This window comes from Archocentrus centrarchus, unplaced genomic scaffold (assembly GCF_007364275.1).
Source record: "Archocentrus centrarchus isolate MPI-CPG fArcCen1 unplaced genomic scaffold, fArcCen1 scaffold_40_ctg1, whole genome shotgun sequence".
In the NCBI taxonomy this organism is placed as follows: Eukaryota; Metazoa; Chordata; class Actinopteri; order Cichliformes; family Cichlidae; genus Archocentrus; species Archocentrus centrarchus.
Genome location: NW_022060266.1, coordinates 2366126 through 2381057, shown reverse-complemented (window position 1 = coordinate 2381057; position 14932 = coordinate 2366126). Strand labels below are relative to the sequence as shown.

The following is a 14932-nucleotide window of genomic DNA, read 5'->3' as shown; positions in this document are numbered from 1 at the left end:
TGTCCACACCGAGAAAGAAGCCAACCATCTGAGTTTAAAAACTATCTAATAGTTGCCCCCACGTGAAAATAAGCACTCAATGTCAATTTGTCTCATCTCATCTCATCTCATCTCATCTCATCTCATCTCATCTCATCTTATCCCAGCATTTCATAGAGAAGTGATTAAACTGAAGTACTGATTCATGTATAAATAGAACAATGTCAGCACTTTCAGAATATTTTTTTCACAAAAACGTATTTGTCTTTAAAATCTAATAAACAACAAACAAAAGTACATTACAGGGCATTAGAGGGAGGTGTCTGATCGTCCCAGCATGACAACAGGCCCAAACATCCACTCTGAGTCATTAAGAACGAACTTTTGTAACAAGCAACATAGGAACTGATGACCTGTCTGGGAGACAGCACTAATTTTAATGTGATTCCAAAACATATTCATTGAGTTCAGTAGTGTGTGTCTGATATGTCTATGTTTTAATTTGACTGGGTTACAGCTCAAAGATGATATGCAAATTTAGATGTATAATGGATCAAGTGAAGCTCAGGATACCTGGAATTGTAACTAAGCTGATTATATACATTTGGTTTTTGTATTTAAGTCTATATGATAAAGAAATAAAGACAATTATTGGAACGCTTCCAAGGCATGCAAGCTTTGGAAGTGTTCCAACAGCCAAACTGCATCTGTTAAAGATCATAACTAAGCAAGTTTTTATGGTGTTTACACTATAGGAATGACCTATTATTTCTGCGAAAGCAATCGGCTCCACAGGGGACTCAAAAACTTAATGCCTTCAGTTTGAAACTCTGGAAAGGATTTTCTTCAGAAAGCTGGGTAGGTTATTTTAAAAGTGTGAGCACTCACAGCTACAGGCCTCAAGTGAATACTTCTGACAGGCAGCAGATGAATGAACTAAGAGGAGGTATAGAGAGCTGGGGTAAGGAGTGATTTCTGTGATCAATGAACTCTGATTGGCCAGTGAATCAATCAATCAAGCCCTTGGGGAGCAGTGAAGAGCAATGGTGGGAGAAGTGTTGAAGTGTTTTGTTTAGGTTAGCCCTATGGCCTGTCCCTGCTGGCTCAGTGTCAGGCACAGGTAAACCCAGACTACATGCTTTATTTACTCCTGCACTCGACTGCAGGGCTCTCACCAAGTCTAGACGTAATCCATACACATCACTGCACAAGTACTGCAAGCCTCACTCATCACTAGCGAATAGGCTAATTCTGATCAATGCTCCCTTATAGTGATTCCATCACTGAAATCTTTAGAAATGCTCTTTATTAATGGGGGTTTATTTTGTCTGTGTTGGAACTTAAAGCAAACATCTAAACTGGAAGACTTCTGACAACAGCTGAACTGTTGAGAAGCTGCTACTTTCATTAGTATTCATCTCATGGGAGAGCTCTATTTTGCATGCTATAATGAGTTTGAAAGAATTAATAAGCATCAGTTAAGCAGGATGTACTCTAATTGGAAAGCTGAGTGCTGGGAATGGCTTCATTCTCACGCACCATACATTTCCCACTATGAATCTTCACAATTCCTCTGAAAGAGTCTTGCTTGTAAATGTTGAGGTGACTCACTGCAGAAAGGTGAATCTGTGTGAGAGAGCTGACAGTCTAAGTGGGTAAATCTGAACAGGAATACACTTGGAGTCTAATGAGAGGATTGTTCTCCTGTGTTTGTGGACACACGGATATGGAAATTAAGCAGAGGATAGAGGCAAAGAGAAAGAAAATCCTCCAGTGAGGCTTTCTTAATGACAGTCAGTCTGAGTTTGGAATATGGATTATTTCTCAAAATTCAAAATGATCCTGTTCCAGCTTCCTCTTTATAAAATCTATAAACAATTTTTTGAGGAGTAGTTTAATCGTGTTTTTTAAAGTTTATCATTTTGCTGGGGAAAAGGTCACATTAGCTTTTTGTACCACCACCACTCTAACATAAGATACATTCATGGATAAGCTTAAGGTTTTTCTTTGCATTTAGTCAAGTTACATGCTATATTCTCTGCTTTATTCTCGTTATATCATCCCAATCAAACTAAGTCACCAACCATTATGTTACTTTTTCAGCACTGAAAGAGCAGACTACCTATACGGACTGTTTTTTCTTTTTATATGGCACTGTTCTACACTAGCTGAGCACTCAAAGCACTTTCTGTAACATGTCTTCGTTCACACAGTTAACAGATGACCTGCACGACCTCCTCAGCTACAATCACCACAACCTTTACAGCTAACATTATGCACTGGTTTCAGTTAGAATAGAATAGAATAGAATAGAATAGAATAGAATAGAATAGAATAGAATAGAATAGAATAGAATAGAATAGAATGCTTTTATTCATTCATTATACAGAATGTATAATGAGATTAGAGGGCCACTCCTGTTCAGTGCCATGCTGTAGAAAGTCACACTTTCTAAAATATAATACCTAGTGTTATAGTGCTGCCCAGTGCTGTTGTTTGTGGTCAAAACACATATACAAAAAAAATAATTAAAAAAATTATGATTATGAGTATGTTGACTTTTTTGTCCAAAAATTTACTGAGCATGGTTCTTATTGTTATTATTGTAGGGATTAGTTTGTGGTTAGAATGAGTAAAGGAGACATGATGCCATTTACAGCTTAAATTAAAGCAGTGGTTCTCAACTCCAGGCCTCGTGGCCCGGTGTCCTGCAGGTTTTAGATGTGTCCCTGATCCAACACACCTGAATCAAATGGCTGAATTACCTCCTCAGTATGCAGTCATGTTCTCCAGAGTCCTGCTAATGACTTCTATATTTGACTCAGGTGTGTTGAAGCAGAGACACATCTAAAACCTGCAGGACACTGGACCATGAGGCCTGGATTTGAGAACCACTGAATTAAAGACATCATATACACAGACTAAATCACATGTGTCAAACTCAAGGCTCGTGGGCCAGATCTGGCCCCTGAGATACTTTAATATGGCTATGGTTAATGACTGTGGGTAAATAGCATCCCCACCACTTATACTACAAATTCCACTATGCACGGCAACAGCTGCCACACAGGTCAAGACCTGTGCACTAACCCATTTTGCAGCATTGCCAATGACACATTGATCAGTGGTCAGTGGATAAAAACATCAGTCAGCACTTGGACTTTGAAAACAGGTGGGAGGCAGAGGACCTGATCGCTGATATCGGAGGTAAACCCATGAGTCTGTTTTCCCCGCTTGCGATGTGCAGGGAAAAAATAGAAATTATGTGACGGATGCGGGAGAAGCCACAGAGGGAGCTCACTCACTGCGTCACACAGCAGGAAACGCTGCGCAGCAAAGTCCTGAAGACAGAACGCGTCATATGCGCCGCAACACACACAGTGAACTTTATAAGAGGCAAATCACCAGCAGTTTAGGAGGAAATTGCTTCTGAATTTGGTGACGTGCGATGAGCTGCCTGAGGAAATCTGTCAGTTCATGGAAAGTAAGAAAGAAATGGAATAAGAGTGAAACTGAAGAGCTTCTTGTTTCTTGTTTCTGGTCTTTTTGCTGATATCACATCAAAAAAGAAACTTGCTAATTTTCATCAGCTTGAAATATTCTCATTTCCATGATATTTCTGAAGAAAAATTATTATTATTATATTATATTATTATTATATTTTGTTTAATGTGTTGAGGGAAAAGTTGCTGTATTACTGCCATTCAAATTCATAAGGCTGATTAAAATATTTTCAGTTTTAGATGCTCAATAAATGTTAATCCTGTTTGGCCTATGACTTAGACTGTGTTTGCAATTTTGGCTCATTCTGTGATTGAGTCTGACACCCCTGGACTAAATAAAATTAACTTTTTTATTTAAGTTTCAGGATTTAAACATTGTTGAAGACAGTGGTAATATAAGCATGCAAATTGACTTTGCTCAGCCGCTGCTCAGCTCACTGTTTGTCACAGTGTCTGCTGCTTGCCATCTCCAACAGTTCTTCCTCCCTTTATCGCTCGTAGGATTGATGTAAACCCAAATCCAGAGCTCATGAAACTGATGAAAAATAAAAATATTTTTAAAAAGCAATAACCACAGTGCTTGGTTATACCACATTGTAAAGAAGCGCTTTGGAAGCTTTAACTTTTACATTTGTTTGTTGACTTTTATTTTGTGTGTGTGTGTGTGTGTGTGTGTGTGTGTGTGTGTGTGTGTGTGTCTGTGTGTGTGTGCGTGTGTGTGTGTGTGTGTGTGTGTGTGTGTCTGTGTGTGTGTCAGTAGCAGTTCTTTAAAGTCATGCTGCTTTACCAAGTGTGGTGGAGTAGCAATCAGTCAGGAGAGAAATCTATCAACACCTTCTTTACTGATTCCAAGGGTTTGCACATAACAAACCCAGCAGGCAGCGTACTCTGTGAAAATTAATGCAAGATCAAAACACTGTCTCAGTGATTGATCAGAGTGAGTACATCAAGTCAGAGCCGAGCATCTCAGTGACATTAAAAATGCTTTAAGATATTGTGTAGCAACATGCCAAATGGTGTTTAAAAAATCCACTCATAGGTAACTTGTGGCTGACCTAAAATAAATGAGGCAACCCGCTCAAGAACAAGAACAACCAAAGCCGACTGTAAAAGGAACCAGTAACCAATCCAGTAAACCTGGATGGCATTACCTCAGCCTCCAGTAGCACTGTGAGGAATCCTGGACCAGGATATGTCCTTCAATGCACATATTAAACAAATATGTAGGTCCGCTTTCTTGCATTTGTGCAATATTTCTAAAATTAGAAACATCCTTTCTCAGACTGATGCTGAAAAGCTATTTCATGCATTTATTACTTCTAGGCTGGACGACTGCAATTCATTATCAGGCTGTCCTGTGTTCTTCCCACATAGAAGGTATTGAATAATCTTAGAGACCTCATAGTCTCTCTCAGACTGCTGGCTTACTTGTGGTTCCTAGGATACTTAAGAGTAGAATGGGAGGCAGAGCCTTCAGCTTTCAGGCCCCTCTTCTGTGGAACCAGCTCCCAGCTTGGATTCAGGAGACAGACACCCTCTCTATTTTTAAGATTAGGCTTAAAACTTTCCTTTATGATCAAGCTTATAGTTAGGGCTGGATCAGGTGACCCTGAACCATCCCTTAGTTATGCTGCTATAGGCCTAGGCTGCTGGGGGTCCCATGATGCACTGAGTGTTTCTTCTTCATTCACCTCGTTTCACTCTGTTTATGCACCACTCTGCATTTAATCAATAGCAATTATTCATCTCTGGCTCTCTTCCACAGTATGATTTGGTCCTGTTTCCCTTCCCTCACCCCCAACCGATTGTGGCAGATGGCTGTCCCTCCCTAAGCCTGGTTCTGCCTGTTAAAACCATTTTTTTTTTTCCTTTCCAGTGTGCCAAGTGCTTGCTCACAGGGTGTCACATTTACCTTACAATATAAAGCGCTTTGAGTTGATTGTATAAATAAATAAACATAAATAAATAAACATATAAATAAATAAACATATAAATAAAATTGAATTGAAATGATAGCATAGGTAATGAAAATTTTCCTGTCCTTCCCAGTTGTTTCCACTTTGTTATAATAGCATAGCATGTGACTGTGGAATATTTAGCAGTGAGGAAATTTCATGACTGGACTTGTTGCACAGGTATCATCCTATCACGGTACCACGCTGGAGTTCACTGAGCTCTGAGAGCGACCCATTCTTTCACTGATGTTTGTAGATGTAGTCTGCATGCCTAGTTGCTTGATTATACCTGAATACCTCTGGCTTTATAGTATATTTGGTTAAATATATTGTGTTATTAATTTAAGTGTATGGGAATGTGTTCAACCAGTGAAATGTGATATAATAGAGATTCAAATCTAAACCACAATATCACCTTACTGTCAAAAGAATATTTGGAGTATCAGATCCAGATCAGATCCAGAGTATCAGATAGCATGCAGCAGTAACATTTAAGGCAATAAAGTCCAAACAGAAGAAAGTGTGTTGACTGATGCATCATTGTAGCTGTATACAATATGCAGCAATTGGTGAATACTTAATTCTCACTTCAAAAATAGGAAACAAAAAATAGGAGACATGGGTTTCTGTTTTCTCTTGTTACTGACAAACTGCAAATATTGTACCTTGATGTTTCCTTTTTTGTTTCATTTGTGTTTAATTTAACTCAAAATGTGGTTTGATGATCACATTAAAGAAGTTCCATCCACCTGAAATTACGTGGCAGTCTTAGTCTTTTATCTATTATATCTGTAATGATTGTGCCGCACTGCTGAGACATGTGCATTTGTATTAAATTAAGGTCTGCAGGATACCACCCTGTATATCCAGGAAGAACAATGATTGACAGGTGCCCTAAGTTGTATAACGCAGAGTCCCTGGTGACTCAAGGACTCAGACACTACTGAAATTAATCCATTAAATCCTTGCCCTTCCTGTATAAACACATGTCTGGTAAGCACAGAGTGATATCTTATTCAGGCAATGCAAAGCCATTTCCCACCCCTTTCCAGAAGTTATAAATGATTAATTATGATACTGGTAGTAGCACTAAATTCAAAGTTATCTTTACAAGACTAAAGTAGAGTCAGACCTTCATAGGGAATATTGGCATAAGCAGAAATATGTAGTTCCTTTTCAGAATGGTAAATGGACTAGCTCTTATATAGCGCTTTCCTACTCTAGTTGAGTACTCAAAGCACTTTATACAACACGTCTGTTTTCATCCATTCATACAAGCACTTTTTCTTCCACACCCAAGTGCTTTCTATCTAACATTCACACTTCAATGAACACATCAGGAGAAACTCGAGGTTCAGTATCTTGCCCAAGGACACTTTGGCATGCAGACTAGAGCAGCCAGGAATCGAAACACCAACCTCCCAATTAGTATATGACTACTCTAACTCGTAAGCCAGTACATGTTGGAGTCCATAAATACATAAGTATATTTGGCCATGCTGGTGGGATTACATTAAAAAAAAAGTCAATGCAAATGCCATTAGCATCCACTAAAACAACAGGGTTCTAGCCAGCGGTTGATTGCCCACTGCTGTGTCATGCTGAGGTTGTCACAACCTATTAAATACCCGTCTCTGACTAGTCTGAATTATCAAAAGCCTCCAAACGCCACTTTCCATTGCCCGTAAAAGCGTCCATGTCCCTAGAACAAATCAGAATACAAGCTCAGACCACGTGACTTCAAGTATTTTCAGCGCTGCACTGAGGAGTTGACTTTTGTTGGTGGTGATCAGAGTGTAAACACAGCTGAAGGTGATTCTAGCCTTGTTGTAATGAGATTTCTGTCGGTGAACCAGCGGAAGGATCGTTGCACGGTGCTCCGTCTCCTTTGCTGTGAGCAGATCACCCGGTCTGCTTGTGAGAGGACCGAACGGGTAGGCGGCTCGGCGTGTACCCGCATGCGGTCACAGCCCCCGTATGTGTCCATCCCTCGATTATCACGAACCCCGCGACCTACTATCTACTATTCTGCTATTAAAAAAATGTGCTGCCATTTTGTGCCATTGCAGCTGTACTGTGTGAATCTATGTGGAAACCTTTTAATCATAGTCTGATATTTGGGCCTTCTGCCTTCATTCACACTGGGCAGAGGACGGACTGAGCATTTTGCTGGTTTTGCCTCAAAACTAAATATTATTTATTAAAAAGTAGGTAAATTACTATATTTACATTTTTTTAAAAAAGGCACCTCACCATTGGCTGTGGAATGAAATCACTAAAATTTACCATAAGATCCTGATAGAAAAAAAATGCTCTAAAAGAAAAGAGTCCAGGCTCATGTTTTTATATTCATTTTTTAAAAATCTACAACAAAAATGCTTCTGAAAAGCAGATTGTGCAGAGATAAACTCGCTGCTCTCATGTACCATTTTATTGTTTCCTGTTGTCATCATACCTACAATGAGAAAAACTGCACACACTTGTCCCCATAACAACCGTCAACATAACTGAGAAGAACGTGTGAGTGCAAAACTTGGACATCACATCATTAAAAATAGCATAAATTTTAAAGGAAAACCGAAATATCAAATGATAATATATCACTGAGGATACGATATTAATTTGATTTTACTTTACGGGAGCATCTGGCCCTCACACTGTCTGCTGAGGCCCTTGGACAGATGTAGTTGATGATCCCTGCTGTAGACCAACCAACATCTCTATTCCACTGAGGCCATCGGTGGTACAGTAGCCAGAATTACTTATGGATATAATCTTTTGTATATACAGATACAGTCTCTGCTATTTTAAACTTGATTGTTAACTGATCACTTTGTTGACATCAGTGTGCCATTAGAAAAACTTCTGTGGTGTGCTGCTTGGTTTCCTAAAACACTTCTGCTCTTTCTCTTGAACTGGGAAAAGTCTGTGTTGAGCTAATAGGGTGACAGAGCAGCAGAGTTCAGAAAGATTTACACTGAACTCTGATAGAGAAATCACAGAGTTCCTGATTCAAATAAATCTAATCAAAAGAGCAATAGCAAATTTCCATTGTTTGGCAAATCTCACACGATAATACATTTGTCCCCACATGAATGCTTCAGTTCCCCAAACTGAATCACTTTTGTCACCTCAATCGATACTTAGGATGTCACAATAAATTGCAAACAAGTCTCCTGCTGAATTCAAAGAGACAGCAAAGGACAGATGAACACCTTATGTTTGTCGTGACTGGCTTACTCCCCTGGCAGTGTTAAAGATGATTTTGGTACTTGTCTGAATTGAATAAAGACTCCAGGCTGGCCTTTCCCACCTTCTCTCTGACAGGCCCCTACATAAAGCATTTATCATCCATCTCAATGCTCGTTTTTCCAAAAATAAAAAAAGACATACATTAATAGTAAATCCTTGTTCAGCTCATCGTTTCTGTTGAGTGAAAATTATTTATGAGGAAAAGTAAACTGGCTTCCCCACGCAACTCAACCCACCCGCTACACCTCAGTCCCAGACTGTTGTTGACAGTTTGATGGTGATCAGTGTCAGAATATCACTGCTGCAGAACGGGAAACGTAGCATGACGAGCTCCAAGAGCATGTTCCATCTTTATCACAGCTGAGGCTCGGCTGCAGTAGACATGGTTGAGGAGGGAGGCTCTGGGAGCAGGAAAGGATGTGGAGGTGGGTGCAAGTGGGCAGGAAGAGGCCAAATGGAGGCAATAAGAAAAAATACGTGCAAAGAAAGTGGGGAACGTATCAGTGTGAATATAATAATATGACATATGCAGAGAAAAAAGGGTTATGAGATTTTTGTTGTTTTGTTTTTTTGTCTTGTTTTAAATGGAGTCTGTCTCAGTCACACACAGTACTAATATATTACATACATTAATCACTTTTTCTTGATTCTTTATGTGCAGGTATTAGAATTCTGAATGAGCAATGAAAACAACTATACAGAGATGCAGTTACAGTGTAACTACACTGTGGTTACCGATGAATGCATGCAGACTATGGTCATATCTGGATGAGGAAGTTTGGGGCATTTTGCAGGCAAAACACCTGCGTTTGTTACCCAAGAAATGTTTTCCTCATATTTTCCGGCTTGATTTCTTGGATGAAAAGCTTTTACCATATATGTAGATATTTGTGCAGTGAGTCTAAGCATTCATCACAACTATGCAATATGATAAGAGCTTTAAGTTTTCTCCTATTGCTTAACCTTGAGACACTTTCTGGAAGAAAGGAAATGTGTCTAGATTTTATTCAAATGCACGATATGTCATATTTCTGCATTAAAACGTCTAAGAAAAAATAGCAACATTTTACTTGTTAAAGAGTCATTTTGTCAGATGTTGCAATAATGTTGAAACCCATATCTTTTATTTTATCTAGTAAAATGACGTGTTTATTCTGCTTACCTGCTGTCACATCTCAGGCCAGCCTATAGCATTATTTTATGCTAGTGCATGAACTAATACTATAAAGCGAAAATGATATTCATCACACTTATAAAGTTATCTATTATGCAATTCTTTTGACCATGATAAGCACAATAATTTATCATCAAACACATTAGCATATGGGTTGCTGACTCATCTGACGGAATAATGTGAATAAAATTAAATACAATATTATCTTGTACATAAACAGGATTTCTGATTCACATAAAATTTTCGGACTTGCACACCATGATTTATAAGAATCATGCTACCACTTTGTACTTCACAGCAACACATACTGCTCAAAGAAATGTGCATGTTTTTGCATTAAGGCCACCGACACTTTTTCTTTCCTCATCTTTTCTGACTGTTTCTCACTAGTTATGCATTTGGTTTGGGTCAGTGTCACTGCTGGTAGCATGAAGTGATACCCGGACCCTACAGAGGTTGCAAAGGTAGTCCAACTCCTCCAGGATGGCAAATTGCCAGAAGGGTTGGTGGTGAGTCAGTGATGGTCATATCTCTGGAGGGTTGGGTAACGGCACCCTGACTGCCGCTAGGTATTGGGATGAAATCCTTGGACCCACTGTCAGACCCTACGCTGGTGCAGTGGGTCCTGGGTTCCTCCGGCCTCATGTGGCAAGATTATGCAAGTAGTTCCTGGGGGATGAAGGAACTGATTGGCCCCCACACTCGCCTGACCTAAACACAGCAGAACACCTCTGTAACATTATGTTTTGGTCCATCTGATGCCTCCACGTTGCACCTCAGATTTTTCCAGGAGCTCAATGATGCTATAGTACAAATCTGGACCAGGAGAAGCCCCAGGACACGAACTGTTGGCCCATAAAGCACATACCCCGATGCTGTCAGGCATGTACTCAAGCATGTGGGGGCCATGCAAACTACTGAGGACCATTTTGAGTTGCAGCAATGAAATTTCAGCAAAACGGACTGCCTGCCACATCACTTTTTCACTTTGATTTCCAGGGTGTTTTTGAATTCAGTCCTCTGTAGGTTGATAATTTTCATTTCCATTAAATGATCCTTTTGTTTCTAACCCATTATCCAGTCATTATCAGCAGAGGTATTCAGCACGATTTTTTTCCCATTGAGATCTGATGTGTTTTAAAGTGTTCCTTTAGTTTCTTGAGCAGTGCATTTTGTTATGTTTTGAGAGTGAGATCCCTAGTTTCAGAAATTATATACGGTAAGGCCTATTTCAGTATCAATTATGCGAGTATGTTTTATGGAATCAAATTTTGTGATTGGCTTCAATCAAAAATTCTGACATTCTTCCATTCTGCAATAAAACAGTGTTTCTGAATGTAGACAAATGTGTGAACCAGCTTGACTTCCTCTTTGGAATCATATAATCTGATCAACTGTTGCTGTGAATGGGTACTATATAAATAAAATAAAACTGAATTGAATTGATAATGATGTACTCTTACTGGAGGATGATGAGTTATGTATGAATATGGTTTTAAGCTTTGTCTCAGAACTCTGGTTCTGAAAAATACAGTTTTTATTGTGTTCATTTCAGTTCAATTCAATTTTATATTGCGCCAATTGGCAACAACTGTCGCCTCAAGGTACTTTATATTGTAGGCTACAGACCTAAAATGTAGAATTTCATAATGTTTTAATGTGATTAATGCACCCACTATCCTTTTTCCGGCTGCATTCAAGCTCTGTGAGCCTGTGCAAATCCTGCAGAGACACTTGTGAATTTGTTTCCCTAAGCAGTATCATTATTATTCAATGGTCTGTTTGTACTGAACAGTTTGTACCTTTTTTATATAAGATCAACAGCAGAAGGCTTTCTATACATCAGGGAGCTGTCTGCAGCAGTTGAGGGAGATTTAGAAGGAAAAGACTAAAGACGTTTTCAAGCAGTGAACCACTTGAGAATTGCAACTAGGTTGTTGTGTTTATTCTGTCATCCTTCCTTTATTCAGCTCCCTTTTCTTATTCTGTTACTTTCTTCCTGCACTTTGTTTTTTCTCTTTCCCTACCACTCATCTTTTCCTGTGTCGTTTTCCTCTGACATCCTATGAGTGCAAAAGATATAAGTGTGCAATGTGTAATTTTCCTCTCTTTCTCATAATAGAAAATCTTAGGAATGCTCTGCTCGGCACTTTCAAAAATGTCAGTGCTTCTCAGCCATTGTCAAGCACTTGCAGAGACACAAAATGTCAGCCTCTCTCTTCAGTCGCAGCCTTTGCGAAATGCTCACATCTGGAAATGTCAATGGGCAAACCACAATGAGAAGGAGCAGATTCTTGGAAGGCAAAAAGTACACCCCACTGCAATCCACTATATAGACCTATAGAGATCTACTGTACAGTCACCCAGTACAGAAAGCTCATCCTCTGTGCTGCCACACACCTGTGATTCATACGAGCACCCACAGCAGTCACATGCATTTATGCATTAATAAAACAGTTGAGGCAAAGTGTTAAATTTGATACATTTGGCGATAACACCGAAGCCAATCACATGCAGTCATATAACGATGTGTTTAAAGGACAGGCAGACAACACAGCTTTATTTTGCTTAACAGCTCAACCTCCTCCTTATGCACAGTTAGCTAATTGCCTCTGTGCTGAGTTAGGCATTCAGTCAATCCAAAGGAGCAGCTCCCGCATTAGTCTGCAAGAAAATACAGTTTGCTAATAGTACAGGGTATAAATCTTATGATTTTTCTGCTTTCTGTCTCTTCCTCTGTGGATTTATTTGCACAACAACGATAACAGTCCCTGCAGCGTAACTCACCCTCAACTGGCCAATACATTTTTTCCTTCTCTTTTTAATGAGCAACGGTGGTTTTGAACTAAACTGAAGGTTATTGATTTTCTGTGTTCAGACAAGTGTGTGATAAAAGGGGAAAATGAGGAAGATGAGGGGTCAGCGGCCCATTCCCTGGAGGTGATTTTTTTCCCATGCACCAGCATGATGCTCTTGAACGCCTTCACTGTGATGTAATCCTAGTCTGTTTAAGGGATCAGTCAGGGTTATGATGAAATATGTAGTGGTCTCAACAGGCTCATTGATTTGGCAGAGAAAACTTAAACCAGCGAATGCTCGTGTATACAAACACAACCGTCCTTTACTGATTCTGATTAATTAAGGCATGCATTTCCTGATGGAAAAATGAAGACATGTCTATAAAGTCTCCGAGCCATAAACAGGAACAGCAGAAAATCTTTAATGCTGTGAAAAGAGGTTCTTCAGGTCACCGGAGTATTGGCTCTACATGCCCCATCTTTCCTTCCTGTATCCATCTTCCTTACCTTTCTGCTCTTTTTACCTCACATTTTCTGCACTGTTCTGCAAACAGTTTGACCAACTTATTTTTAAGTTCACCCTTTCTATTCTGGAAGAACCTACAGGTACAAGCCTCATAATTGACATTGAAGCCTCCAAAAATTTAGCTCAAATGACATTCATTGTCATGGTTTGATCTCTAGCTCATCCAACCTGCATGTCACAGTGTCCTTGGGTAATACTTGCACTTGTATGAATGTGTGTGTCAGTGGATGAATGAGGCTTGTAGTAGGAAAGCACTGTGAATGCTCAAGCTGAGTAAAAGTGCTAATTTATTTTTAGCTTATAAAATATAAAAGATTACCTTTTAATCAGAGTACAGCTTAAAATCAGTTATCTGGTCAGTTAATAACAGGGAGGTTTCAGGTGTGTTGTGATAATGAAATTAACAACAGCTGCACTAGAGGGGCAACAATGAGCCAGTCCCTAAAACAGGAACGTTTTACAGGTGGAGGCCGCTCACATTTTTCCCTCTTCATTTTTTAGAACTGTTTTTGTCACTAGTTTTGTATTTGGCTAGGGTCAGTGTCGCTGTCCAGCAATACCTGGACCCTACAGAGGCTGCACAGGTACTCCAACTCCTCCAGGATGGCACATCAGTATGTGCCATTCTCAGAAGGTCTGCTGTGTCTCACAGCACAGTCTCAGAGCATGGAGGAGATTCCAGGAGACATGCAGTTACTCTAGGAGAGCTGGACAGGACCGTAGGAGGTCCTTAACCCATCAGCAGGACCGGGATCTGCTACTTTGTGCAGGAGGAACAGGATGAGCACTGCAGAGCTACAAAATGACCTCCAGCAGCCACTGGTGTGAATGTCTCTGACCAAACAATCAGAAACAGATTTCATGTCAGTGGCCTGAGGGTATAACGTCCTCTAGTGGGCGCTGTGCTCACTGCCTGGCACTGTGGAGCACAACTGGCATCCATAGAATACCAGATTTTGGGAGATCCACCACTGGGGCTCTGTGCTTTTCACAGATGAGAGCAGGTTCACCCTGAGCACATGTGATAGAAGTGAAAGTCTGGAGAAGCCCTGGAGAAAATCATGCTGCCTGTAACATCATTCAGCATGACTGGTTTAGTGGTGGGTCAGTGCTTTCTGAACAGTGTATTTTGGATAATCTCATATGCTGACCCACAGTGAAAGACCTCACAGAGACTTAGAGATTCTTCTTACGTAATGACTCTTAGAACACTGGTCTCAAGCTGCATGCTAAATTCATAAACTCACAGTTCAGTAATTTACAGCAAATTTTACTGTAAAAAAATAGATAGTAATAATAAAACAGCTGTGTTTCTCTGCAGCTACCAAATCCTCCTCTGTGTACCAAGCTAGCCTCCGACTGTGTCTGTCTGCCATCTGGGGCCGAGCAGCTAGCACAGTGGTTCAGGGCTCTTACTTTGGCTCTTTCCTTTTGCTGTAAATAAGGCTCATGAGAATGCTGAGACTGAACTATAACAGTTGAACACACTGAACTCTGTGTAATAAATCTGTTCACTGTTAATAAGAAAAATACAGATTCAGTCAGCTTTAAGTCAGATCATAAATTTTGCTTTAGCTTCAAAGAAGCATCAGTCCATTACAAAGAAATGAAGATTTCCTTTGATGTCGCTCATAAATAAAAAAGACCAAGCACAGTGCGATGAAAATGGTTGGTATCACCCCCCCCCCCCCCCTTTTTTAACAGATGATTTGTAAGAAGAGAAACTGATAAGTGGATTCTTTCAC

General features: G+C 39.9%; 1 protein-coding gene across 1 annotated transcript in view; it reads right to left on the bottom strand.

The window, feature by feature from the left end:
• Nucleotides 1-14932, bottom strand: part of LOC115776876 (glutamate receptor ionotropic, kainate 2) — a 413631-nt gene that overhangs the window by 318228 nt on the left and 80471 nt on the right. The gene's annotated exons all lie outside the window — the stretch shown is intronic.